This window comes from Ambystoma mexicanum, chromosome 3p (genome assembly GCF_040938575.1).
Source record: "Ambystoma mexicanum isolate Mex_15411 chromosome 3p, UKY_AmexF1_1, whole genome shotgun sequence".
Classification (NCBI taxonomy): domain Eukaryota; kingdom Metazoa; phylum Chordata; class Amphibia; order Caudata; family Ambystomatidae; genus Ambystoma; species Ambystoma mexicanum.
In genome coordinates this window covers 736,931,744-736,958,684 of record NC_090925.1, presented here as the reverse complement: position 1 = coordinate 736,958,684, position 26,941 = coordinate 736,931,744, and positions in this window count along the sequence as shown.

Genomic DNA, 26,941 nt, shown 5'->3' with positions numbered 1-26,941 from the left:
GGCCACCACTTCCTGTTCTGCAAGTTTTTCCGGTTCTGGATTTCCTACACTTGAACTAACCGCCACTATATAAAGGCTTTGACGGACTCCTTCGCTCCGCCTTATTGCATGTGTGTTTTTTTCCTGGATTCCTGCATTCTGCAAATTTTCTGTCTCTTGAGCCTTGCTCCTTGCTGCTGGTTTGCGTTTCCTTTGTGTATCCTTCTTTCTCTTGGTTCCTGCCTCCTCCTTGGTTTCCAGCCCCTCCTGGTGCCTAGGCTGCTGCAAGCTCCTACCTGGCCTTCTATTGGCAGCCTGTTTCTTTGCCTGCAGACCAGTTTATGTTTTGAACCCCTTCTACAGCACTGGTGAATTCTTCGAGGTGACGCTTCCTATCTTCAGCCTACATCTTGCTGCATGGTTTTTTGCCTTTGGGGGTTGCCCACAGAGTCAGGTCCCTGTTTCTGGAGGTCACTTGCCTGACATTATATCAGACATTGTGGCTTCCTCAGACTGACGACCGAGTTTTGCCAAAACTAAGCGCCAGTCAACCTGGGTAAGTCTCGCTATTGAGAGGAAGCAAGTGAATGTTGAAAATGGTAATTAAAGGATAGTTCCGGGATTTTTTTTTTATTGTCCCTACGGTTCGGCCATGTGTTTTTAAGCATAAATCGGTAGATCGTAGAAAACTTTCCTATGGACCTTACCCGACTTTTCGTCCATTAACGCACTCGAAATCAGCCGCCATTTTCTAATAATCCTATCATTTCCCCCCATCGCCCTGGCTCACCTGCTTTTGCGGCACTAAATCAAATCCCCCGCCCCTGAGCCTGACATCAGCAGACGCGTACCGCCCATTTCCCAACGCCAAACCACGTTTCGTGTCAACAATCGCTGCGCCTCAGCTAATGAAGTGTCGCCATGGAAATGGCAGGACGCCTCTTTCCTCTATAAGTATAAACACACCGTTTCACAACACACAGCAGCAGATTTTCGATTCCATTACTCTCTCTGTGTTACTTTGAGTATTCTGTGACTCGTTTCTGTGCTCTGGTCAGCTACCTTCGCCGCTTCTAGGCCTTGTGAACACCTGTACCATCTCTGTAAATTATTTTACTTTCTTTACCACACAATGGCTACAATAATGCCGTATATGTACGAGCCCGAGTACACCGAGGAAGAACTACTGGAAAGGCAAGCACGCGAAAACGATGGGGATTCGGACGGCAGTTGGGAGGACCAGTCAACGGATGAAGAGCCTGGACCATGTCGCATGGACGGCGTCTCCACCTGGTGCACGTGCAATCGGTGCGAGCTAATGCCAACTGAGGAGGAGAACTGCTGCTGCCGTGAAAATTCCGGGTGCTTGGCCTACATTTCGGAAGGCGAGCCAAGTCCGCAATGCATCACCGAGCTGCCAGAGTTCAGGGAAGCCTGCCTCTCAAGGACCGTGTTGAGGATGATGATGGTGCTTATGCACGAACTTCGCGGCACTGTTCGTCCGCGTAATCCGAGTAACGAGTAAGTATACTCTGGTTGTGATGTCAGTGATGCCACTACTATTTCATGGTCGTCTCCCACATATAAAATTACATCTACATATCATTCGAATGCATGTAAATTGGTTCCATATTGTGCATTTTCTAGATAGAATTTTTTTCAAAGCAGAATGACATTTTTTACCTGAATCGACAGTGATAAGAAAGTTTTGTCATTTTAATACAGTTTGCATCTTTCATTTTCACAGGTGGTACAGGCTGGTGGCCTATCGTTGCTTCACTTGGTGGCTTCACGGGAGGCTCGGACACCGCGTTCGGAGAGTAATACCTGCCTGTGCGGTACTTGCCATTAGACAACATTTCCCCAGCGACAGTGGACAATACCGCGGATTTTCCCTGGATGTGCTGCAACCGGAACTTTACAATGTGTAATGTTTATTATTTATGTTCAATTGAAATTAAGATCTAAAATAAAACCCAACATATATTTTAACAATGGTTGTCTTGATTTTTTAAATGAATCTAGTGTGTCTCCATTGAATAGTCTTCCTGTGCCTTGTCTTGTCACACCACATGTCTCCGGCCAGCATCCTCCCTCACGCTGGCCGCCCACCTTCAATCCACATAACCGTTGAACCCATATGCAGCAGACATACATATGTTATTTTGCGGGTTGGCATCAAGCCTCCCGGCCTTGCCTCCTCCCCCAAAAATACTTACCACACCACTTTGTTCAAGCGTTGGCAATAAAAGGAAGGCCGTTGGATTTTATTGATACAAAACATGGTTATATTGTTATTGTTATTGTTATTTTGCATTTATATAGCGCCTTATATACCATTGGTATGGTCTGAAGGCGCTGGTAGGTTGAACGCCCTTGGGAACCGAAGTTCAGATCAGTAGAGGGAGTAGAGAGAGTCAAAGGTGCGTGTGGGCACCATGTATGTGTGCAACTTGTGCGGTATTCGTGTAATAGCTGCTTCTTAGCGGTAGGTGTGGTGGTTGAGGGGTCAGGAGTATGTGTTCGTTCTGGCAGGATTAATCCAGACCGGATGTGGCTGCGTTAGGCCTGAGGAGAACGCCTGGCTGGGGGTGTGTAACCAGCAGTGTTTACATAGAGTGATGTGGAGTATGTGACGGATGTTGGTATGAGAACAGTTATACCGAATGGTGTCATAGTATCTCTGTGTTCTAGTTGAGTGGTGGTGTAAAGGAGAGAGTAAGCATATGGTGGGTTATATGGTCATTCAAATGTTTTCTAAAATGTTCTAAAGAGGCTATTGGGAACACTTCTAAATTCTACTTTCTCAGAGAGGCTATTGGGAACACTTCTAAATTCAACTTTCACAAAGAGGCTATTGGGCACACTTCTATAGTCAGTTTTCACAAAAGGCTATTGGGGACACTTCTAGGTTCAACTTTTCACAGAGGCTATTGGGCACATTTCTAAATTCTACTTTCACAGAGAGGCTATTGGGGACACTTCTAAATTCTACTTTTCACAGAGAGGCTATTGGGCACACTTCTAAATTCGACTTTTCACAGAGGCTATTGAGGATACTTCTAAATTCAACTTTCACAGAGGCTATTGGGCACACTTCCAAATTCAACTTTCCACAGAGGCTATTGAGGACACTTCTAAATTCAACTTTCACAGGGGGTATTGGGCACACATCTAAATTCAACTTTCTCAGAGAGGCTATTGGGCGCACTTCTAAATTCTACTTTTCACAGACGCTATTGGGCACACTTCTAAATTAAACTTTTCACAAAGGCTATTGGGCACACTTCTAAATTCTACTTTTCACAGACGCTATTGGGCACACTTCTAAATTCAACTTTTCACAGAGGCTATTGGGCACACTTCTAAATTCAACTTCCCACAGAGGCTATTGGGCACACTTCTAAATTCTACTTTCTCAGAGAGGCTATTGGGGACACTTCTAAAATCGACTTTTCACAGAGGCTATTGAGGACACTTCTAACATGCTAACGATCCCATTTCTATCTAGATGCGACGCAAGCTAGGGTTTAGAATTCTAGGTAAATAATCCATATGGTTGATCATAATAAATCATCCTTTTGGGCACCGGGTACAGAGATGACCCCCCTCTGGCCCGTGCCGCCTTGCCACCACAGGCCAGCCTGCTGCTGACTAACTGCCTAGGCATCCAGGGTCTCCAGGGTGAACTGCACCCATATATTCTCCTGGGAGGGTGAGGTATTTATAAACTCACCCCCCTGCCTTCCATGTACTAGATCCTGCAGCCTGCCTCTTACATGCAGTTAGATGGCCTCTCCTTGGTGAGGCCCTGCGGCAAACGAGTCTTGTTTGCACGACCACCGCCCCAATCCACCCCGCCCTATCAAAGGCAGTTCGCACCGGGGTACTTGTGCTGGCAAGTGGAGCTGTCAGGGAGCGATAAAGGCCAAGAGGTGCCAAAGACCATGTACACTTCAAAGTGGTCTATAGAGCATGGGTTGTTGTTCCCATGTCTACCTCCAGACACCCTGTGTCTCCTGCCAAGCATCCCCCCTCACGCTGGACGGCCCCCTGCAATCCACATAAGTGTGTCTCCATTCACAAGTCTTCCTGTGTCTTGTCTGCACGACCACCGCCCCAATCCACCCCCCCCGCCCTATCAAAGGCAGTTCGCACCGGGGTACTTGTGCTGGCAAGTGGAGCTGTCAGGGAGCGATAAAGGCCAAGAGGTGCCAAAGACCATGTACACTTCAAAGTGGTCTATAGAGCATGGGTTGTTGTTCCCATGTCTACCTCCAGACCCCGTGTCTCCTGCCAAGCATCCCCCCTCACGCTGGACGGCCCCCTGCAAACCGCATAATGCCACGACATATACACGTCATTCATTCACAAACACACCCCTGTTTCGAATTCTTTATAACCCACTTCATATTCTAATGAGAACTTCTTTGCGCTTTGCTAGTCAACCCGGGAAGGTGCTGGTTATCTGCTCTTCGTCTCTGTGAACTTCCGTGACCACTTCGAGGAAACTCGTCAGTTTGCAACCTGTGAACTGCTCCCTGTTCTACGACAAGAAACTACTCTGATCCCTGCATCTAACTGTTTGTTCGTCAAGGTAAGGCCATGTACCATAATCATTTTGCGTCCAATTTCTTTTCGTTCAAGACAGTACATGCAAGGAACTAGTCACATGTTCTGAGTTTAGTCAAATTATCTTTCTATTTTTTTAAAGTTATTCAAATACTTATCCGCATGTGAATAACGTGTATAGTTCCAAGAACCAAAACGAACCTTGCATTGAACCTTTTATGTGTCATTTAATTTTTTAACACATTGGTATTCATAGAGAATTGTTGATCTTTACTTTTCAGAACTTTCCACAATGCCTGCCTGTTCCATTGGCGGTTGCCCTTCGAAGACCCATAATAAATCTGAAGGTACTATAATGCATGTTTTCCCTAAGACAATAGATCAGATAAGAGAATGGGTCCGATATTGTGGATATCCACCGTCTGAGCTTGAAAGTAGAGTCCTAGAAGTCTTTGCGGACAAGAGGGGTGATCGATACCGCATCTGCAGCAGGCACTTTAGCTCAGACATGTACTCCACATCATTGCTAATAAAGAAGAACACACCGCGAGCGAGGCGAAAATTGCTCTCAACCGCTATTCCCACTCTATTCGTCCACATCCCTCCACTGGTGAGTCAAGTTTACGTATTTATCTCTCGGCCTTGCGGTAGTGTGTAGCATTAGCTAACAATAATTTCCCCATTTATGTATCCACTCAATATGAAGGCGGAAGATTCTCCATCCGTGTCGTTATTGCAGTCATCAGCCACTTCAAGCGCCTATCGGGTAATCTTACTTAGCTATTCTGCCACTGACTTGTTTTAGGCATGTAAATCAATAGTTTTAATTTATCGTGTGATTATTTTACCTAATGGTACACCCTTGTACTCGTCCTCTAGTCTTTGTTTTCAGTTATAATTATTGTTATCCAAAATAATGCAAGTACTGTCTTTCAGGGAGATGCTGAGGAGTCCAACGTATTGACGACAACCGTTGATGTCACTCAGATGCTCGAGGTACGTTTCCGGACAGTTCCATCGATGGAGATCATCAGATCTTGCATTCTTGTAGCGTGATTGTTACACACAATGTTTCTTTCGTTTTTAGCCATTGATATGTCCTTCTGTCGTCGCCCTCCTATGTGTCTTCTTTTTTCAATATTGTGTTCATTACTAATGAAAGTCCTATGTTTCAGGGAGTCGATGGAGCATTAGTCCAAAAAGAAGGGGGAGCATGCAGAAGTGTGCACCGCAGTTACATCGTCCCTTGATGTTCTTATGCATTTCGAGGTATGGATACTGACAGTTCGATCAAGCGAAATCATATGACGTGATTACATCCGCTATACTTCCTTCTTTATTAACGCAAGTACTATGTTTCAGGGAGATGACGGAGCTTCTTCTACAAGAACATCACCCCTAGTAGTTGATGCAGATATCTGGGTGGTGACACTTCCAACGATCGAGCAAATCGAATCATATTTAGATATCCATTATTTATTTTAGACAACTGATCATTTGTGCAGGTCTATTTAGATGAGCCGTTGACGCCTGCACAAAGTGTATGTTCTTTTTAACAAAATAGAAAACCATACTAATGCAATTACTGTGTTTCAGGGAGTTACTGAAGCATCATCTTCAATAATATCATCAATGGAAGTCTATGAGGAGCCCGAGGTATGGATCTTGACAGTTCCATCTAACTAGATCAACAATGCGTGAATAATTGTCGTTTGAATGTTCTACACAAAGCGTTCATTCGTGTTTTGCTATTGAGATGTACGTGGGTATTGGTCCCCAAGTACATTTTGTGTTTTCAATATTATTATACATACTAATGAAAGTTCTATGTTTCAGGGAGTCGATGGAGCGTCAGTGCGTGATGGATGTGCTTATCATGAAAATATAGTCGTTGCAGCGCAAGAGGAAGTGGAGACATGCACACACAAGTCGGAGCAACAGCGTCCTGATGTTGAAGTTCGAGGCAAGAAAGTTTCAAAGAAAAGAAAGCAAAAGAAGGTTAGTGTCCTGGTCACTATATTATGTTGTTTTTCACTGTTAATAGTTCAATACTGTAAGTTGTGTTTAAACTGAACATCCCTTTTCCAATCTGTCCTCTAGTTGCGAGTGGGTGTACGAACTAGATCTACACAGACAGTGAAGCGAACGAGAGATGTTGCTTGTCAAACCTTTTGGCAGGGACTTGAGACTGGAGATGCATCGTGCCAATGGGAAGAATATGAAGTGATTGACAACGGAGCTATACCACATCCAGCCATTGATAGTGAATGTCCTCCTGGTAGTTCGGATGCAGTCGGAGATCAATTCACAGAATCCACACCCGCAAAAACTAAGACCGCGAGAAAGTTGAAGAAATTGTTTTATTCACCCATCGCCGGAGAAGGAACAGATGTTGCAATGGAAGAGAATGAAGTGGACGACAATGAAACACCATCAATATCACTGAACATAGCGGAAGACGATATCAGAGATTCTACCTTTCATGTGAGTGACATGTCCTCAACGTTACAGGCCGAACCAGCTGGGATGCAGAGTGACAGTATAAGGAAAGAGGCCAAATTCATTGTATTCGATAGTTGTTTGATTGATATTATTATTCGGATGAAATGTGGGCATTCGGTTGGTGGGGAAGTATGTGGGGAGCCATTGATTAATGTGACTGGTGCAATTCGAGGCACTAACCTTAAAATACATGCCACCTGTACAAAATATCATCCTTTCTCATGGTCTGCACAACCCATGCTGGGGCAACTGCCAGCAGGCAATCTACTTTGTGCAGCGACTGCACTTTTTAGTGGTTCAAGTTTTAAAAAGTTAGAGTCTTTCTTTCAGTTTGTGGGAATCCATTTCATTGCGAAAACTCAGTTCTACAAATACCAAACCGATTATCTATTTCCAGCCATTAGCGAAGCTTGGAGAATGGAAAAAATGTCTATTGATAGTACATTCGCAGGCAAACGGTTCAGGCTAGCCGGTGATGGACAGTGCGACAGCCCAGGATTTTCAGCCAAGTACTGCACCTACCACTTTCAGGACATGGAAAGTAAGAAAATTGTGAGTTCGGTGGTCGTGCAGGTGTCACAAAGTACATCCTCAGTGGCCATGGAGAAAGTTGGCTTTGTAGCATCATTGCAAGAACTACAATCGCGGGGAATGGTGATCGACCTGATAGCCACGGACAGACACGTTTCAATTGCCAAGACAATGAGAGAAGAGTACAAAAATATAAATCACCAATTTGACGTTTGGCATCTTGCAAAAACAATCAATAAAAAAATGTCGGCTGCAGGTAAAAAAAAAGATATGCAAGGTATTTCACAGTGGTCCAAGTCAATCAGCAACCATCTTTGGTGGAGCTCAAAAACATGTGGAGGGTCGTTGGAAATTCTACTGGAAAAATGGCGGTCAGTAATGCTACACTGTAGCAACGTTCACCGCTGGACCACAAACCAACATTTCCACAATTGTGAACATGGCCATTTGTCCACAGAGGAGGCACGGAAGAAGAAGTGGTTGATTCCTTCATCACCCACTCACAAAGCCATTGAAAAGATTGTATTTGATAAAACTATAACAAGAGATTTGAGGGGACTCACGGAATTCTGCCACACAGGAGATTTGGAGGTGTTCCACAATATGTGCCTAAAGTACAGGCCAAAACGATTGCATTTTGGCATGGAGGGCATGATAAATTGGACTCTTCTAGCGGTCTTGGCACATAACCATAATGTTGGCCATCAACAAAGTAGGACGACTGGAACTTTAGGGACGCTTCGCTACAATAAGGCCTTCACTAAAAGAAGTAAACAATGGGTGATCAAACCAGTGTTTGAGGATATGCAATATGAGTTTATTGAGAGACTTATTGTTGATGTCCTAGATAGGCACATACATGGAGTTGTGAACGAACCTGTGCAGGGGACAACTGCATTGCCACCCAACATTGCCTCTGTTCCATGTCCACCTAAAGCAGAGCTCATTGAGAAATACACATCACGGTTTAAATGATTGTAATTTGATTGTCTGTTCTCTCGAGTCTCCTCATGTCGCAGGCCCATTGAATATGTGTAGCTATGTATTGTGTAAATAAAAGTGATTGCTCAGTGTACATGCAATGTGTCTATCCAACCTTGTTCATTTGCGCATTAAATTAAACCAAACAGTACTATAAATCATTTTTCAAAACATATAGAATGTCTCCGTATTTATGGTTCTCTGGGGCTGCAAAGCACGCAGACAAAATGCAAAGATGGAGTGTAAATTTCAAGTCCTGTGAGATGGCCTTACACTGAATGTAGCTAACTAGGAATGTGTGCTCGTTCAAAGTGAAGGTCAGCTGCTTTGATTTTTTGCTCGGGTGCTGGAATGGCCCACGACTCAGTATAAGGTTCTATTGTTATTTGACCTTGACAGGCCGGGACCATCCCGAAAGACTTCTTTTTGGGGGTGTGGTGCAATAACGTAAGAAACGATAATGAATAAAATTTCAGAAACGATAGCCATTTAATGTTCGTTCATTAGAAGAAATAACGTCGGCATAGAAGGAGTGGTATTTCGGGGCTGCCCTACGCACAGACACAATGGAAAATGCAAATATAATGTAAGTAACTCTTTAGATGAGTTTATACCGCAATTTAATTATTATACTTTAGCTTTAAAGACGGGTTAAGTTGTACTTGTTCGTTCTATGTGGCATATTGTTTTGTACCGCGCACTATCTTGAGGAGAACCATCTCCTTTTACGGAAGCACCTCAAAACCTTCCTCTTTGCTTCTGCTTTCTCTCTCCCTCTCCCCTGCTACAACTGGTCCACTGTCTGCGACCTCGGTCCTGGGCCCTTCCACTCTCCACCTGCACTGCCTCCCTGTCAACCCCTGCACTGGGGGACTGTCTCAGTATCCTACAGCCCCCCCTTGACGTATAATACCCAGTTGCACTGTCCTAGCTATGAAATAATTTCCCGACCTAATATATAAAATGAATAATTTTAATAAAGATCTGATGGTGAGACTAATTTCATTTTTTATGTTTTTAAAACAGGTACATCATTCATTATTGTATGTGTCACGAGTACCAGACACCGGCGGATGGCTTTTATAACCGCCAGTTGCTTCTCTGCGTGAACAACGTTAGCACCCTGACCATTTTATGGGACGATCGCCAAGTACAAGTATGCCCTTACGCGGTACTAACGGCTAGATGCAACATACAGACCGTTGTGGTGGCCTAGTGCCTCGTTGTTGGAACAGCCATGCGATTATCAGTGCGACCGAAGAGCTTATTTTATCGTAAACCAACACCCTGTGTACTGCACACGAACATCGCTTGCCTCAAGACGAACTATTTTGGATCGAGAGCAAAGAAAAATGCAAATCGCAGAATATTCTCTAAACATTTGATGTCCAATAAATGTACTTTGCCAAATGGACAATCTTGCCGTTTGCTTTTAAACCACAGTTTCATATTCCCAATTGTGGCTCGCTGTGTTGTGAGCTGATCTGTGTTGGTTTCCGGGTTCTGTGTGTAGTCGCGTAGAAGACGCCTGGGCGCGTTTGCCTATGCAGCACAGTCACGTCACGGATAGAGGCGGGGAATATGAATGTTTTGATAAAGTCTGTTTCAGGGGCGGGGGATTTGATTTAGTGCCGCAAAAGCAGGTGAGCCAGGGCGATGGGGGGAAATGATAGGATTATCAGAAAATGGCAGCTGATTTCGAGTGCGTTAATGGACGAAAAGTCGGGTAAGGTCCATAGGAAAGTTTTCTACGATCTACCGATTTATGCTTAAAAACACATGGCCGAACCGTAGGGACAATAAAAAAAAAGTCCCGGAACTATCCTTTAATAAAACAATGCATTCTTTGGGCTCCTCCTGCTTTACATTGAGACAGTCTCTATGTCTTCCTGTACAATGCAAAAGGCTGCAGTGTGATGACTCATGCAAAGTTAATACAACTACTTTTAGTTGCTATGATTCTACCTAGTGTTTGAATTATAAACCTAAGAGAAAACCATTACTTCATTTACAATTCTCCCTTAAATGTGCATTCTATAAATCACTCAATCAAAGTGGATTAAAGGATCTTAAAACAACGAAGAACATTATGGACTTCAAGTCCCATAATTCTGAGATGAGGAAGAGGGGTCCAGAGTTACCAAACTGTAATGAGCGGTCTTCTGGTTGTAATGATCCACACCTGAGTGGGACCTTTAAACATTGAAAGACCTTTCCGTTGCAGCCCAAGCAGAAGCAACAGAAGCAGCGGAAACAGCAGGAGGAAGCAGAAGTGGGAGCTGCCGCTGTGCTGATAGCAGGACGCTGTGCAGAGAATGTGGCAGAGGTTGGGGTGCCTGGAAAATGCAGAGGATGTGCAGCGAGAAGCATTATTGAGGCCAGATTTCCCAAGGGAGAGAGAAGCTCTCTGTGTGCTGCATCTCACCCCTGTTTGAGGTTTCCACCAGAGCGCATGTTGAGCGGTGAACGCTCATTGACAGACAGAGCAAGCAGCAGAAGGCTGACCGGAGCTGTGAAACGTCAGGGAAGTCCTGATGAAAGAAGAAGCAGAAGCAGTGAGTCAGAAGGAGATGCCAGGATATACCTGTGAGTTGGCCTGATATAGGTGATCCCAGGGCGCTCTGAAATAGACTGCTGTGTAAGAATGCACCTTTTGAATACTGAACCTTTAAATTAAAGCAAACTGGGTGCAACTTTCCTATTAAGAGAAGTTGAATAGGAGAATATTGTAACCAGCATTGCCAAAGCCAAAAGGGGCAATAGTCAAGCAAGGTGAACAGAACTTACCTAGAGGGGACTATCCAACAAGGGGACATTATAGCCTATATTGCCAAAGCCAAAGATAGCTGAGAGTGACATCAAGGCCATTTGAATGTAGCAGTCCCAGAACAAGATACTCGTGGGAGAAAGTTGCAAACTACATTGTCAGCAGCAAATAGGTTGTGTAGAAAGAAATCAGAGACTGCGGGAGAAAAGCCCTCCTTGTAAAAGGATCAAGGGCGAGAGAACTGTAACCTGCATTGCGTATGGCAAACAGATCGATGTGAGAATCATTGTCCTATTGTACAGTATACTTGTAGAAGTTTTAAACCAATTGAGTTGCAAGTCAAAAAAAGTGCCCAAAAAGCTGTTGTTGGTTCAACTTTCCCCATTGAGGATTTAAGTGTGGGAAGTTTGGAACAAACCTCACCACAGAGTACAAGTTGTAGTAGTAGAAGTTTTGTCCTGGCAGGCGAGTACACCAGGAAAGGGACAAGTAGTGGTTAGTCCTGGCAGGTGAGTGGACCCCGAAGAAGATGGTTTGAAGTAGTGAGAATGTGGTAGAAGGTCTTAGAAGAAAACAAGTGTCAATTCCACTACTGTGGTTTGAAGAATTGTTGTGTGATCATAATGACTAAAGTGTTGCTTATGAAGAAGAAATGCAATGAGATAAAAAGTGATTGGTCTTCAGAGAAAAGAACATTTACATTGACTTTTGACTTGACGTATAAAGAGAGTGTCTTTGTTGTTTGCCATGCAGAAGGTTGTGAAACCTTTAACAATTGTCTTAGGAGTGAGAAACTCCTTTGGAACTGAGATAGTCCCTTTGCCACATGAAGGACATATTGGGTTAAAAGAACTGACTATTCTAGCTGGTGTGGAAATTGGCTAGTGAAAAGAACTTTCCTGGAATTGAACTTTGGTTTGAAACATCCTGACTTGATCCAAGTGAATGCGATTCAACCATGGTCAAAAGGATTCCTTTATAATTGTTATGTTTGAATTCAAATGTTAATGTGTGAAGTTTAAACAGCAAGATAATTCCTATATGATCTTGTTGTGTGTATTAGCATGAGGGACAGATATATTTGGACATTAGGGCACTTTCCTTTAGCCTTAGTCTTTTAGGTAGGGAAATCGATGTTAGGTTAAGGATAGACAGGTGTTTGTCACACCCCTGTGTGTCAATCTCACATTTCTGACCCCTCATATTTGGTGTTAGCCGTGGGATATGGGTCAGTTGATACAAACTGGGATCCCAGTAATTACCCTGAGCACCCCTCATGAAACATTTTATAGAACCATCAGAGGGAGATGAGTTTATCCTTGAAGTTAATCCCCATGACACAATTTTAAGAATTAAACAACACATTGTAACTAAAGTTGCTTTTCCCCAAGGCCAGCAAAAACATTCTGTTCATCAAAAACCTTTATCAAACTTAAAATATTGGATTATAATTGAAAACAATATTGTAAAATTACTTCAATACTTGCAACCAAGACAGATTTAAATTCCCCCATTTCCCTCCTTTGACCCAGTCTCAAGAAATGTACACAGGTTCCTAACAAACGTGCAGAAGCACCCGAACCAATAGAGGTATATCCCTACCCTGAAGCAGAAGTAAGGGAAAATCTATTATATTAACAAGAAAGTGAGGATCTTTATATATATCAAGACGAAAAAGGCATAGAGCGAATCAATGCTTATTCTGGAAATATAGAAATGACTAACTCAGAAGTTTAACCAACCATCCAATAAGGGCTAGAGAAAAGATTTTAGGAGGGGTTCGATAGAATAGCTGCTACCTCATAGAGACCCATATTACCGCAAGGAATGTTACAACCCTATAAAGTGGGGGAAGACTTAGGAATGCTTTTTTTCTCAATTTTGAATGTCTGGCCCTTCAATTACATTGGGCCCAGAGCTAAGAACATGCTATTTAGCCCCTTTGTTGAGACAAGAAATTCAAAGTTCTTATTATCTATTGAACGCAGAATGAATAACACCTTTTTCTGAAATGAAAGGACTATTAAAAAAGGCAGTCACACTGAGAATGTCTATAAACAGAAGCCTTGAAATATCAAATTGAGTCCCAATGAAACTCCTGTAGAACTATCTGCTAGGATTCAAAATATGTTGCCTTTATGGCTAGGGAAGAAATCATTAGAGGAAGTCTTGGACATTCTGGCAATAGAACAGTTTATACATTCAATACACCCTTATTTACAAAGAGCCATATTGCAGCTGAATAAACCCAATTTAGCTTTAGTTGTTGAGACATCCCTAAACTGTATGGAGGCTAATCGCCATGTGTGAAATCTCCAAAAGGGCAAAGAATTAAAAAGGGAATCCAATGGATCATATCACCTCTCTCATATAGAGAAAAAAACAAGAATCAAGGACATCCTTTCAAGTTAGTAATTAAAGAACATACAGGGGGAGGTAGGAAGTGAATCTCCCCAAAGAAAAGAGTGAATTTAAACTGAAGAGAAACCGAGTCCGAAATCTAAGACCACATTATACATTTCTTGTGGAAAATCTAGCCATTTAGCCTGACATTTTCCTTCCAACAGAATAGACAGAATAGAAGAACCCATGGTGATTGGTTACCTAATGGGACACAAATGGGAAAGTAGTCATAATTTGTTTCTAGGTAATGTAAGGAACTCATGGTGGCAACAGTAAAGACAGACAAAAGTGATCACGATTTAAGGGTGTTTATTTAAACAATATGCAGGTTGTAAAAATGCATAATCTAACATAAATCTAATATGGGAGCAAGTTTCATCAAATGAAAAATAAGGCAGTCCTTGTGACTTCTGGTCAAAGTAAAAGTTCCTATAGTAAAAAAAAACTATTGCTAGTCCATACAACTAATAGAGAAAGAGTGTGGGATAGGGTTTTCAGTAAAGAAAGAAGTGTTCTCAAATTATACGTCCGGATGGGCTGTTGCCAGGGCTCTCCCTTCCCCACGTTTTGAGCAGGGATAAGGTTCCAGTCCTGTGCACAGCAGACGCTCAAGCTTTCCCAGCACGAGCTGACAGTTCTATGGCAAGTATCAGGTTCTTCCTTGGGTAAGTCTTGGGGTGTGGCTCTTCACCCCTGGGTCTCCCTCTTCTAGGCGCAGACCGTTCTCAAATCTCAGCCTCCCTGTGCCGGGTTCACTATGGCTTTTCACACAATTTTAGGGTGATGGTTCTTGACCCATAGGTCCCCCTCGTTCGGGCGCAGACCCCTCTTGATGGTTTCCCTCTGCCGGATTCACTCTTGCCAATCTTCTCTCTCACCATGAGGGATACGTTTCCTTTAGCTATCAATTACTTGCTGGTCAAAGACTTTCGACTGTACAGCAGATGTTGCTCAACCTCTGTAGGACCACTTTGGCATTCTTCTTGCGGCTCTCGTACGGCCTTCTGGTTCTTGTAGATCAACGCAAAACAAAGGGAGATCAGCCAGAGTCTTTCACACAAGCACCCATGTGGCGCTGGAACACTATGCAGCTGGTCTTGAAGGTTTTATTTGCATCTTGTAGTTTCACCACTGGGTCTCCATCTGTCGGGCTCGGAATCTTCTTGAAGTTCAAGGTTCTCCCTCTGCTGGGCTCGGACCCTGCTTCCCAAAAGTCACAATGTTAACAAAAAGAAAGGTTTTGAGACTACTAGTGTCAGAATGCATTGGCCCGATGTTGCTCCCACTCCGTTGCTCCCCGAAATTGCACTTTCTGTCTTTAGGAGCTGCAGGAGCCAACAGGGGATGTATGTAGGATGTCAGGGTCTCCCCCTCTGCCCCTCTGAGACCTGGATTGCCTGCATGGCACAGAGGAGGAGTTTAATGGTCAGTACCGCCCGGCATCCACAGCTGCCCCTGGTCTTGCCTTCTGGAGGGACAGATTCCTCCTCAACACTGGAAATCTCCTATCTGGTACAGGGCCAGTGTTTGGACAGTTTTATCCTTCTCCTCCAGGTGTCCCAGGGTCTCTCCAGCGTACTAGGGCTCTCTCTCCTGCTCTCTGGTACCTTCCAGATTCCCAGACTCGCTCACAAAGCTGTTGCTGGCTGCTGCTTGTATACTCCCAGCTAGAGTTAATTGGAGTCAGGTGTGAATAGTTGTCCCTTCCTGCCTAACTCTGCCTGACCTCGTTATCGGGACAACATGGAGAATGCCGATAGGAATCCATCGTCCATTGATTCCTATGGGTAATCCTCATGATTCCCATCTGCCTCTTCCTTGTCCCAGTGCTTGTGGATTTCAATAAGGGAATGGAATTATGGGATTTGTAGTGCTGTGGAGAGATAACATTCGTATTAGGATTTAAAGGTAATTTGGAGTTCCCCTGTAGTTTTCTCTGTCTTATCCTTAAGGTAAAGTGCTGGGGTGGTGGGATGGGATTTTGGTGATAACATCCCATAAAGAAAGCTGGGATATCGGGTAGGGGTGCATTGGAAAAAATGGGATACTGCGTCTCGCCCAAGGGCACTCCTCTCGCAGTCTCCAAGGACCCCCTGCCCAGGTGATCCTGCCCCACTCGTCCACCGCCAGGGTTGGGATCTAAGAGCGATGGCCCTCCCCTGGTCACCTGAACAAAGTATACCGGGAGTAACCTGGGAGAAACGCCTCAGGTTTCTCAAATACGCTTCCCCTATAACACGGGCCTTCTGCCCAATGAACCTCAGTGGAAGGTTGTCGAGGGAGTTTATTAAGAGGGCAATCTCGTGCCTTGTGCCCAACCTTTCTGCAGCAAGCACACAGTCGAGACTCCAAATTGACTGGTGCTGGCTTCTCTTGATTTGATGGATCTATTCGGGTGGAGAGAAGTTCAACTGATGGAGAATTATTTTCTCTTTTCCCTCCTTCCCCATTGAAAGGTATTTCTGAGGGAAATGGGTCCTCTGGCTTAGATTTACTCCCTTCAGCATCACTGGAGGATTCTATTTCTAGTGAGCCTTTGTATGGTACCCCTGGGTAGGAGGGTCAATGTTCTTCCTGTTCTATGGTGTATTGCTTTGAAAACTATTCCTCTTCTTCCTCCAAGGAATCTGTCCTCTCTCTAAAGAGATTCGATGGTGTAGGGGACAGAATAGGGACACACATTAAGTTGTCCCTTTTAGATGGCATAGTAAGATTAGGTAAGCCCTGGGGGGGGTATCATCAAGTAAAGTTCTGGTGCCTTATCGGTAACCCAAGATGGAATATGGTTGTGTCATGCCTGCTGATTATTCCTTCAGTTCTTCGCTTTCCAATGCCAGGGACAGGCTGCTTGCCGATCCACCTTATATACGTCTTCCTTTTGCTCATAGAACGGCTGCGAGGCCATTATTTTCTTGTTGAAAACGTGCAAGGAGATTTCCATGGCGACGTTGTGCACTCCAAAGATGCCATGCACTACGTCCGGACCCAGCGGTCTTGGTCATCACGTGACGCAGAGAACTGCAGGGGCCAGGTGCTTCTGATTATTGTTTTCGTGAAGCTCTGTCCATTATACCTACGCACGTATTTCTGGCTTTATGATTCTCTGTTGATGACCTTGGCCTGATTTCCTGACTGTCTTGTCTCCGCCCACAGCAATTTGTCTTCACGGATTACTACAACCCCAGCCTGCTAAACAGACTTCCTTGTTCTACAGCCACGGCAATAGTCAACCACAGTATTCCACTACCTCTACCTGCATGACAGTCTTCCTTAGTTTCCAGCCAATTAGCATGCTGCTTGCAATACAGTACTCCGCTGCATGCTTCTTGGGGGGTTTTCTTGTTCATTCTCCTGCACGCAAAAAAGTAGCTGTTCCATTCAGGTGCTATTACAGATTCCTCTCTGTTCTACCTCATGTCGAGGATCCACCACCTAAAAAGCATTAACTCTTTCTCTTTCAATCCATTAAAGAAATGTGCACATAACTTTATGGACGCTCTCCTGCGGATTCACAAGTGCACCAACCCGACTCTAGTGCGTCCCTTGTGCCGCTCGGGTTTTAGTCCCTGACTAACCTTCCCTTCATCGTTTTTTACTTACCCTGGTGTCACCTTCTGGATTAATTAGGACTCCATCTTCTTTTCTTACGTTTAGAGAACATATTGAGTATTATAACACTCACTGGGACAAAGGGAAAGAAGGTGGAGGACGCTGTAATTCTGGTTCCCAGAATTTAATATGGTTAACTTGCCTTCCTAGGAGAAACCAGGAACTTAGGAGTCATTGCACCCAGGTTAGTGTAGTATCTTCCTGGGCCATTATATTGCTATCTATTCAAAGTTGAATACTGAATTGTGGGCCTTTATTACAGGCTGGTGTTTTCCTGATTTGGTGGATTCCTCGCCCTTTCCAGTGATTAACTCCTCTAGCTTTCCTTATGTTATCAGCTAGTGAGGTACATCATCAGGAAGGTCTTTTTTACTACTAAAGAATCCGGAGGCAGACCGTAGCGGGGTACAAGTTCCAGCCAGGATTCTTTCCTCATTCCTGGTGAGTTATTATTTTCCATACCTTAAGATTGGTGACAAATTGTGACAGAATCAGAAGCCCGAAATGGAGGTCACGGAAACCGTGGCTACGTTAATGCAATTGGTCACTGATCTGAGGAATGACATGACTTCGGCACATGATTCAATGTGTCACCGCATTGATATGCTGCAGGATGCGATACGTACACCTTCTCAGGTTGATACCCTTTCTGGCGCTACTGCTTCTGGCTTGGGTATCCAATTCCTCAACAGGATCCCGTACCTGTGCTCATGTCCACTCAGTTGCCCCTGGCACCAACTGAAAGGTTCAATGGCGATTCCAAGGCAAATAGAACCTTTGTGAATCAGTGTAGACTCCAGTATCTCTGTCAGCCTGCTTCCTTTCCGGATTCAACCACTAAGGTGGCTTTAGTGCTCTCCTTTTTAGCGGGGACAGCGGCCACCTGGGCTAATCCACTGCTTGAAACATACAGTTATCTTCTGTATGACTGTGACACCCTTCTTGCAGCCATGAGCAAGATGTTTGACATGAGGTACAAAACGCAAGCGACTGATTTGGAATTGCTCAATCTGCAACTGGGCAATCTCTTCCTGTTATCCTACTTGTCCAGGTTCAATCAACTGGCAGCTGAGACCGATTGGCCCGAGGACAAGAAAGCTGCAGTGTTTTATAAGGGGGTTGTCTGAGGAGTTAAAAGACACCCTTGCCACTGTTCCAGTTGTTCCCACAGGGTTTGCTGAATTATTGGATCTGGTTCTTCAGATAGACCCTAATAAGTCTGAATGAAAGAGTGAAAAAAAAACTCAATCACATCCTCTTTCACGTCTTGATAATACTGTTACCCTATCAACAGAATCTGAACCCATGCAAATTGGGGCGGTGAGTGGCCGCCTGACCACAGCAGAAAGAGACAATTGCAGAAAAAACTATCTATGTGTGTACTGTGGTTTAGCAGAGCATCTTCTGAGCACATGCCCCCAAGAAACCTCCAAGACGGTTGGAAACGCCAGCACCCGGCAATAGAAGGGGTCCCTTTGCCAGGTTTGAGTTTGGACTCCTATGCTTTCTCTTCTCTCTCACCTATCGTGGTGTCTGTTACTTTGCATTTTTCTACCAATGCTGTCCCAACCAAGGCAGTCGTTGATTCGGGAGCAACCAATAACTACATGGATATCAACTATGCTAAGGCTTCTGGAATTCCTGTGGTAGCAAAGGAAATACCTGAAACTGTTAACACAGTAGATGGTACAGCCCTGACATCGGGCTTGGTTAATGAACAAACCATTCTACTCTAGATGTTTACTAATGAAGGACATACTGAAGAAGTGGCCTTTGATATCATCGCTGCTCCTCAGTGCATGGGGATACTAGGCATAGCATGGCTGACTTTGCATAATACCGCCATTTATTGGGTGAATCGTCACATCCAGTTTCCCTCAACCTATTGCAACGACCACTGTTTTCAGATCCATGAGGTAACACGGAAGTCTCCCTGCCTGGCCTTCATTGGCCTGGCCCCGTCTATTGGTTCCATATTGATAAAACACACTCTGGTACCCGCTGAGTACGCAGCCTTCTCTGATGTGTTTTAAAGGCATGGCGGAATAACTACATCCGCACAGACCATACGATTGCCCGATTGAGCTTATGCCTGGGTGTACAATCCTTACGGGTTAGGTGTATTCTTTCACTCGCCAGGAGGACTTGGTTCTCAAAAGCTATATTGGCATGGCCTTATAATTGGGTTTCATCCATCCTTCTCGGTCACCTGTGGCTTCGCCTTTGTTCTTTGTTCCCAAGAAAGAGGGGGACTTGAGACCATGTATTGATTACAGGGCTCTCAACACAACAACAATAAAGAACCAATATCGATTGCCCCTGATTTCGGTACTCTTAGACCAGTTGGGCTCATCTGCGGGGTTTACCAAACTGGACCTCTGGGGAGCCTACAACCTAGTTCACATCAGAGAAGGCGACGAATGGAAGACGGCTTTCAAGACGCGGTACGGTCTCTATGAGTACTTAGTGATGCCTTTTGGTCTCTGTAATGTAGCAGAAACTTTTCAGTTTTTTATGAATGACATTTTTAGTAACATTCAGGAGCAGTACGTAATCATCTATTTAGATGACATTTTGACATACTCTCCATCATATCAACAACACGTTCTTCACGTCCCAGCAGTATTGCAAAGGCTGCGTGAACATCATTTATACGTCAAGGCCAGTACAGATGAATCATTCCAAGGTTAAAGGCATCCTGGATTTGCCAACGCCTGTTACAACTAAGGCGCTTCAATCATTCCTTGGATTTGCCAACTTCTACCTCCGGTTCATGTGCTCCTTTTCCTCTGTAGTCTCACCCCTCACCACTTTGACCAGTTCCAAGGTGCCATTTGTCTGGAATACTGCCGCTTAATCGGCTTTTGACATTCTAAAAAGAGCCTTCACCACAGCTCCTATCCTACAACACCCCAATTCCGATCTTCCATTCTTGGTGGAAGCGGATGCCTCCAGTATCGCTGTCGGAGCTATCCTTTCTCAGGAATGTCCTGATACCACAGAGGTGCCTCCAGTTGCTTTCTTTTCACGAAAGTTGTCACCCTACGAACGGAACTACGGAGTTAGGGAGAGGGAGTTGTTAGAAGTTAAAGATGCCTTTACAGAATGGCAAAACCACCTTTAGGGAGCCAAACACCTGGTTACGGTCTTTTTCGATCATCGTAACCTACAAGCCTTCAAGACAATGAAATGCTTGACAGCATGACAGGCCTGGTGGCATGCTTTTTTCACGCAGTTTGATTTCCGCATCACATACCGCCCTGCTCGTCAGATTTCTAAGGCGGATGCCTTGTCTCGTCTAGACACCGGTACCCCTCTGGTTCGTTCAAATCATCTAACTGTACTGGCAGATCATGTGGTTTGTAGTTGTACAGCACAACCTTCACTCAAGAAAGCACTACAGGAATGGGTGGCTCAGACACCATGTGAACTGCAAGAACCCAACTTTGACCTGCACAATGGATTGCCCTTTATCCAAGGGGTGTTGTATCTACCGACCGAAGAAACACACAACAGGGCATTGCAGTGGGGACAGGACTCCCTGCTCGTCGCACACCCTGGTCAGAAAAAGACACTGGATTGCCTCCGCAGATGGTGTTGGTGGCCATCCATGACCCGCGACATGGTGGATTACGTGATGTCCTGTTCTATCTGCGCTCAATGCAAGTCAACTCCTGGGAAGCCTTGTGCCCTTTTGCGTCTGCTTCCGGTGCCTCATAAACCGTGGCATATAGTCTCCATGGACATTGTAGTTGAACTACCTATGGTCCATGGCTTTGATACCATTTGGGTAATCGTGGATTACTTTACCAAAGTAGCCCTGTTTGTACCATGCACCGGGATACCTACGACACCGGTACTTGCTGATTTGTTCATGCGGCAGGTGTTTCGTTTCTGGGGCTCCCAGTTTAAGTCGCATGTCTGGAGAGCGCTTAGTACTGCCTTCCTCATTGAAGACAGACTCTCTAGTTCATATCACCCACAGACGGATGGCCAGACTGAGTGTACCAACAGTACAATGGAACAATACCTCCGCTGCCTGCGTCTGCAGTATAAGTCTACATGGCCATCTGTTTTGCTTTTGGCAGAATTCGCCTACAACAATTCCTTGCATTCATCCATCAGTACCTCTCCATTATTTGCTTTGTACGGGCAGCATCCCAGATCAGTCACTCTGGATCCAGTGTTGTCTCTTAACAATCCGGCTGCTATGGCCTGTGCTCAGGATCTTGTGACACTGCACGCCAAGGTGCATACTCAATTAAAGTTTGCACAGACCCATGCTAAACGGTACGCGGATGTTCGCAGGTCGCCTGCCCCTGCGTATCAGGTGGGCATGCAAGTATAGTTATCTATGAAAAATCTAAGTGTCCCTGGCAAGAAATCCCTGCTTCCACGATTTGTTGGACCGTATGTTTTTTCGGAGCTCATCAACCCGGTGGCTGTGCGTTTGGAGCTCTCAGCTGGCTGGCGGGTCCATACAGTCTTTTATGTGTCACTCATTAAACCCTGCTTGCGTCCACACTCTCACGTGTTCGTCCTCTTTCGGTCTCGGTCCGTGGTTCGGATGAATATGAGGTCAACGCGATTCTGGACATGCATTTGCGTGCTGGTAAACCCTACTAACTCGTTTTTTTATTGTTATTTTTTTTTATAAACAATTTTATTATTTTTCAGTTTACAAACATCACAGCACGCCCGACAGTGAAAGTTATGTGTCCAAACATTATATACGTCAACACGTATTTACCACTGCCATCCCCTTCCCCTGCCACTATAACTCGAGCTTACTCCGTTACACCCTTAGTCCTGTTCCTCCAAGGGCGCCCCTCCTTCCGTGCTCCCAGAGGTATCAAGTTCACTTGAACTGGCCGGGTAGGCTCAGTTAACGTGTCCATTAGCTGTCTCCAGGCCATCAGCATTCCCACTTCGTCATCCTCCCCTCTATGGGCCGCTTTGTACGATGCTGCTGTTTCCGCTTCTGCCCATTTCAAAAGGTCCTGCCACCACACCTCTATCCTGGGTCTCTGACATGCTTTCCACCCCATAGCTATTCTGCGTTTGGCCAGAATATATGGGAAGTCTTTAAGTTTGCACACATGCCTCATTTTACGTGGTCTGGTAAATCCTCCCATCATGCATGCCCACACCGAATCTATCTCTAACTTGATACCTTTCTCAGAGAGGCAGTGGGTAACCTCCCACCAGAATTTCTGAATCTCTGGACATGCCCAAAACATGTGTATCATCCCTGCATTTTCTTCCCCGCATTTGGGGCACGTTTGTGTTTCTGTGCTCTTGAATCGGGCTATCTTCTGAGGGGTCATGTATGCCCTGTGGGTCACATATAGCTGAATCTGTTGTAATCTCGCGTTTCTGGATACCTTCTTGTGATACCACTGTGCTTTTTCCCATTGCCCATCCTGCATGGGTTCACCCGCGTCCTCCTCCCACTCCCATCTCAACTGGGTCACCTTTTTCCCCACCCTGGACATTACCAATTCATAAATTCGGGATACCTCCTGCTCTCCTTCCGAGATATCATGCATTGTCTCTATGGCCGAATCTAGTTGGTCTTCTAGTACTATTTCTGACCATGTGGCTCTTATCTGCCTTACCAGTCTAGCATAGGTAAGATACTGCCCAGGGTGTACTTCAGTTTCTTCCATTAGTGTTGTGAATTCCAGTGCCCTCCACACATTTCCCAGTGTTGCTATGCCCACCGGTTCCCAGTATCTAAGTATCGTCTTCCTTAGTTGTGCATCCACTCCCCTCAGTACCACTAATGGCACTTGGGGGGAGCAGGGAGTCCGGTTCTCCAAGACCTGGCATGCCTTGCGCCATATCTCCCACCCCAATTTTAACAGTTCCGGTTGCCCTTTTAGCTCTGATTTGGGCAACCATATCAGTTCTTTCAGAAAGTAGGGTGTGCATTCTGACCTCAGCAGTCTGGACTCTGCTGTTGTATCTTCAGCCAGCCACTTGGTCACATACTGTAGTTGCCCGGCCAGATGGTATATCTGGAAGTTAGGCAATTTTATGTCGCCTCTCTCATATGCATTCTGTAACTTCCATAAGGCTATCCTATTTCTGGTATTGTGCCAGATTAAACCTCTACATGGGCTCTGTAGTTTACTGAAAAAGCGTTTGGGCAACATATATGGGATATTCACAAACAAGTACAGCAGCCTAGGCAACACAACCAGTTTCAACAGTGCTACCCTTCCCATCATAGCCAGAGGGAGTTTAGCCCAGAACTTCATGCTGTTTTCGATGATAGCCACTGCTTTCTCTGTGTTGTGTTTGTGTTCTTCTTCTACCTCGTGGTAAATATCAACCCCTAGGTATCTGAATGTGCTTGTCTCCCAGGGTATTTGTAGTACCGGCAGGTTTTCTTGCGCAATTCCTTTATATCTCCCTAAGGGAAATATGCACGACTTCCTGGGGTTGACCACAATGCGGGAGAATGGCGCAAATCGTTCCATTACTTCAAGGATGTATTGCAGATTTTCTTCCGGATACCTCAGATACAGCAGCATGTCATCTGCATACAGTGATATTAGGTGCAGCCCCTCTCTAGTGTGGACCCCTATCTCTTCATATTGTTGCCTCAAATATATCGCTACGGGTTTCAGTGCGAGGATATACAGCATCAGAGACCATGAGCAGCCTTGTCTGGTGCCCCTACTGAGCTGCCATTTGTCCGAGATGATCGCTCCCGTTTTGACTCTAGCAAGCGGCAAGCTATACAACAGCTTCACCCACCTCAAGTACCCAGGCCCCATTCCATATTCCTACAAGGCCGCCATCAGCCAGGGCCACCTTACTGAATCAAAGGCTTTGACCGCATCTAGTGAAACAATTGCGACCTCATTCGCGTCTCTTTCAGTTTGTTCCATAACGTGATGGAGCCGTCCATGGTTATCGGCTATACTCCTCCCTGGGACATATCCTGACTGATCATGATGTATCAGTTCGCTTATAACCCGTCTGAGTCTGTTTGCTTGCACCGCCGTAAGTATTTTACTATCCTAGTTCAGCATGGACAGCAGTCTGTACGACCCACATTCTGTGCTAGGCTTATTTGGTTTAAGAAGCAGGATAATTATTGCCTCTCTGTGGGATTCCGGTAGTTCCCCTATCTCATAGGCCTCGTTTAGCATTGCTAGCAGTGGGGGGAGCACCTCCGACCTGTATGTTTTAGAAAACTCATTAGGGAGCCCATCCATTCCCGGGGCTTTGCCAGTAGGCAATTGTCTGACCACCATTTCTAGCTCCTCTAATGTGATGGGGCATCTAAGCTCTCTTTCTCTTGAGTGCTCAGTTTAGGTAACCTGGTGTCCTCTAATATCTCCCCCATCTCATTCTCATCCGCCCCTCCTGCATCTTCATATAAAGGTTGGTAAAATTTAAATAATCCCCCATTTATGCTCTCTTGGGTATCCAATATGTGACCACTCACTCCCTTTATCTCCCTTATCAGTGGTCCTGTTTGTATAGCCATGCAAACATTCTTCCTGGGTTATCACCCCCAGCGTGTTGCCTTTCAGTGCATTTCTTGTAGTTTAAGTTGCATAGTCTCTCCCAGTGTCCCCCCACATTCTTGTTGCAATTGGCTCATAGCTTCAGCATCTACCTGTGAGGTATCCCCTTTATTCATGATTTCTTCTAATTTCCTTTCTGTTTTTTGCAGCTCTTTTATTATTTTTTCCCCCTGGAGCCCTTTGGATTTTGATATAGCTGCCCCCCTCACCACTACTTTAAAAGTCTCCCAAAGTGTGCTTTCCGATGCTGCGCTACCGGTGTTCTTTTCAAAGTATTCTATTATCTCCTCTGTCAGGTCCTCTCTATTCTCTGAGTCTTTCAATGCTTCAGCCCTGAGCCACCATGTTGGAATTTTGGCTCTGGGGGGCTGATGTTGCCACATTAAGATCAAAGGTGAGTGGTCCGATAAGACCCTTGCTTTGTATTCCGAACTCACTATCTCTCCGGTAAGTTCCTGGTTGACGAACATGTAGTCTAATCGTGTGTACAGGTTTTGTGGGGCAAAGTAATGAGAACAATGCCTATCATTTGGGTGGTGTTGCCTCCACATATCTTCCAGCTGAAGATCACCCAGTAGGGTTTTCAGTAGGGTTTTCAGGGTTTTGGCTGCAGGGGTAGGCTTGTCTAGTTTCCTATTTGATCTGTCCACTCTGGGGTCTAGGACCCTACTACCTAGTTGACTAGAAAGGCTATGGTCCTGAGGACAGGACCTGAGAACCATTGTCCAACATCCATGCTCCGGTCCTGTTCTGCCAGTTCCATGTTTCTAGGGGAATGTCAGGGCCTTTTGAGGCTGGTACTGTCAGGCCTGCTGATTATTCCTTCAGTTCTTTGCCTTCCAATGCCAGGGCCAAGCTGCCTGCCGTCCCACCTTATGTACGTCTGCTGTTTGCTCATAGAATGGCTGCAAGGCCATTCTTTTCTCGTTGGAAACTCGCAGTGAGGTTTCCATGGCGACGTTGTGCGCTCCAAAGACAATGCGCACTACGTCCGGACACTGCGGCTCTTGGTCGTCACGTGACACACAGAACTGCATCTCGCATCAGGGATACACCAGCATAGATGGCATTTAAACCCTTTGGCGGCAGGAGCCAGGTGCTTCTGATTATTGTTTTCTCAAAGCTCTGTCCATTATACCTACACACGTTTTTTCTGGCTTTATGATTCTCTGTTGATGACCTTGGCCTGATTTCTGGAGTGTCTTGTCTCCGCCCACGGCAATTTGTCTTCACAGATTACTACGCCCCGGCTTGCTAAACTTCCTTGTTCTACGCCCACGGCAATAGTCAACCAAGTATACCACTACCTCTACCTGCATAACGGTCTTCCTTGTTTACCAGCCAATTAGCGTGCTGCTTGCAATACAGTACTCAGCTGCATGCTTCTTGGGGGATTTTCTTGTGCATTCAATGGCAAGACTGGAGGCGAGCATTATGCTTCAGCTTCTATTATTACTCTTCAGCAGTTTCAACTATAACATGAGAAAAAGAAACTGAAAAGGGCATCTTTTCTTTACCACTTTTGTTTTGTTTTGTTAAAACTACAAGTTCCAATATGTCTGTAGTCCATTTAGCACAGTCCCCTGCTATGACCACATCCTCTCCTTAAGTTCCTCCTCTTCTTTTCCTGCTCTTCAAGCAGATAAGTACATTTTATATCTACTCCAGGGATATTTCTGATATAACTTAATCAGATAAATTGCCAGATCGAGGAGTAGGGTTCCATATGAGAGCTAGAGTTAACTATCTGATGTGTAGGCAGTAATTGGTAAAGTCACGTTATAATTTGCAGGTTGGCAGTGACAGTTTTGTATCGTTTTTTTACAATTCTGTTCACAGATACTCCTCATAGCGCGCTCGCTAATAATTAGAGCAGAGTAACCGCTGCAAGGGCAGGGAGCCGCCGGCGTTCGCAGACGGAGGGAGGCGAGCCCCGTGTCTCATTCCCGACATGCCCGGGGGCACGTCCTCCCTCCTAGTCGGAATGCGACGGCCCCCCCTTCGGAGGGGCGGAGGAAGGGAAGCAGCGATGCAGCGGCCCCCTCCTTCGGGG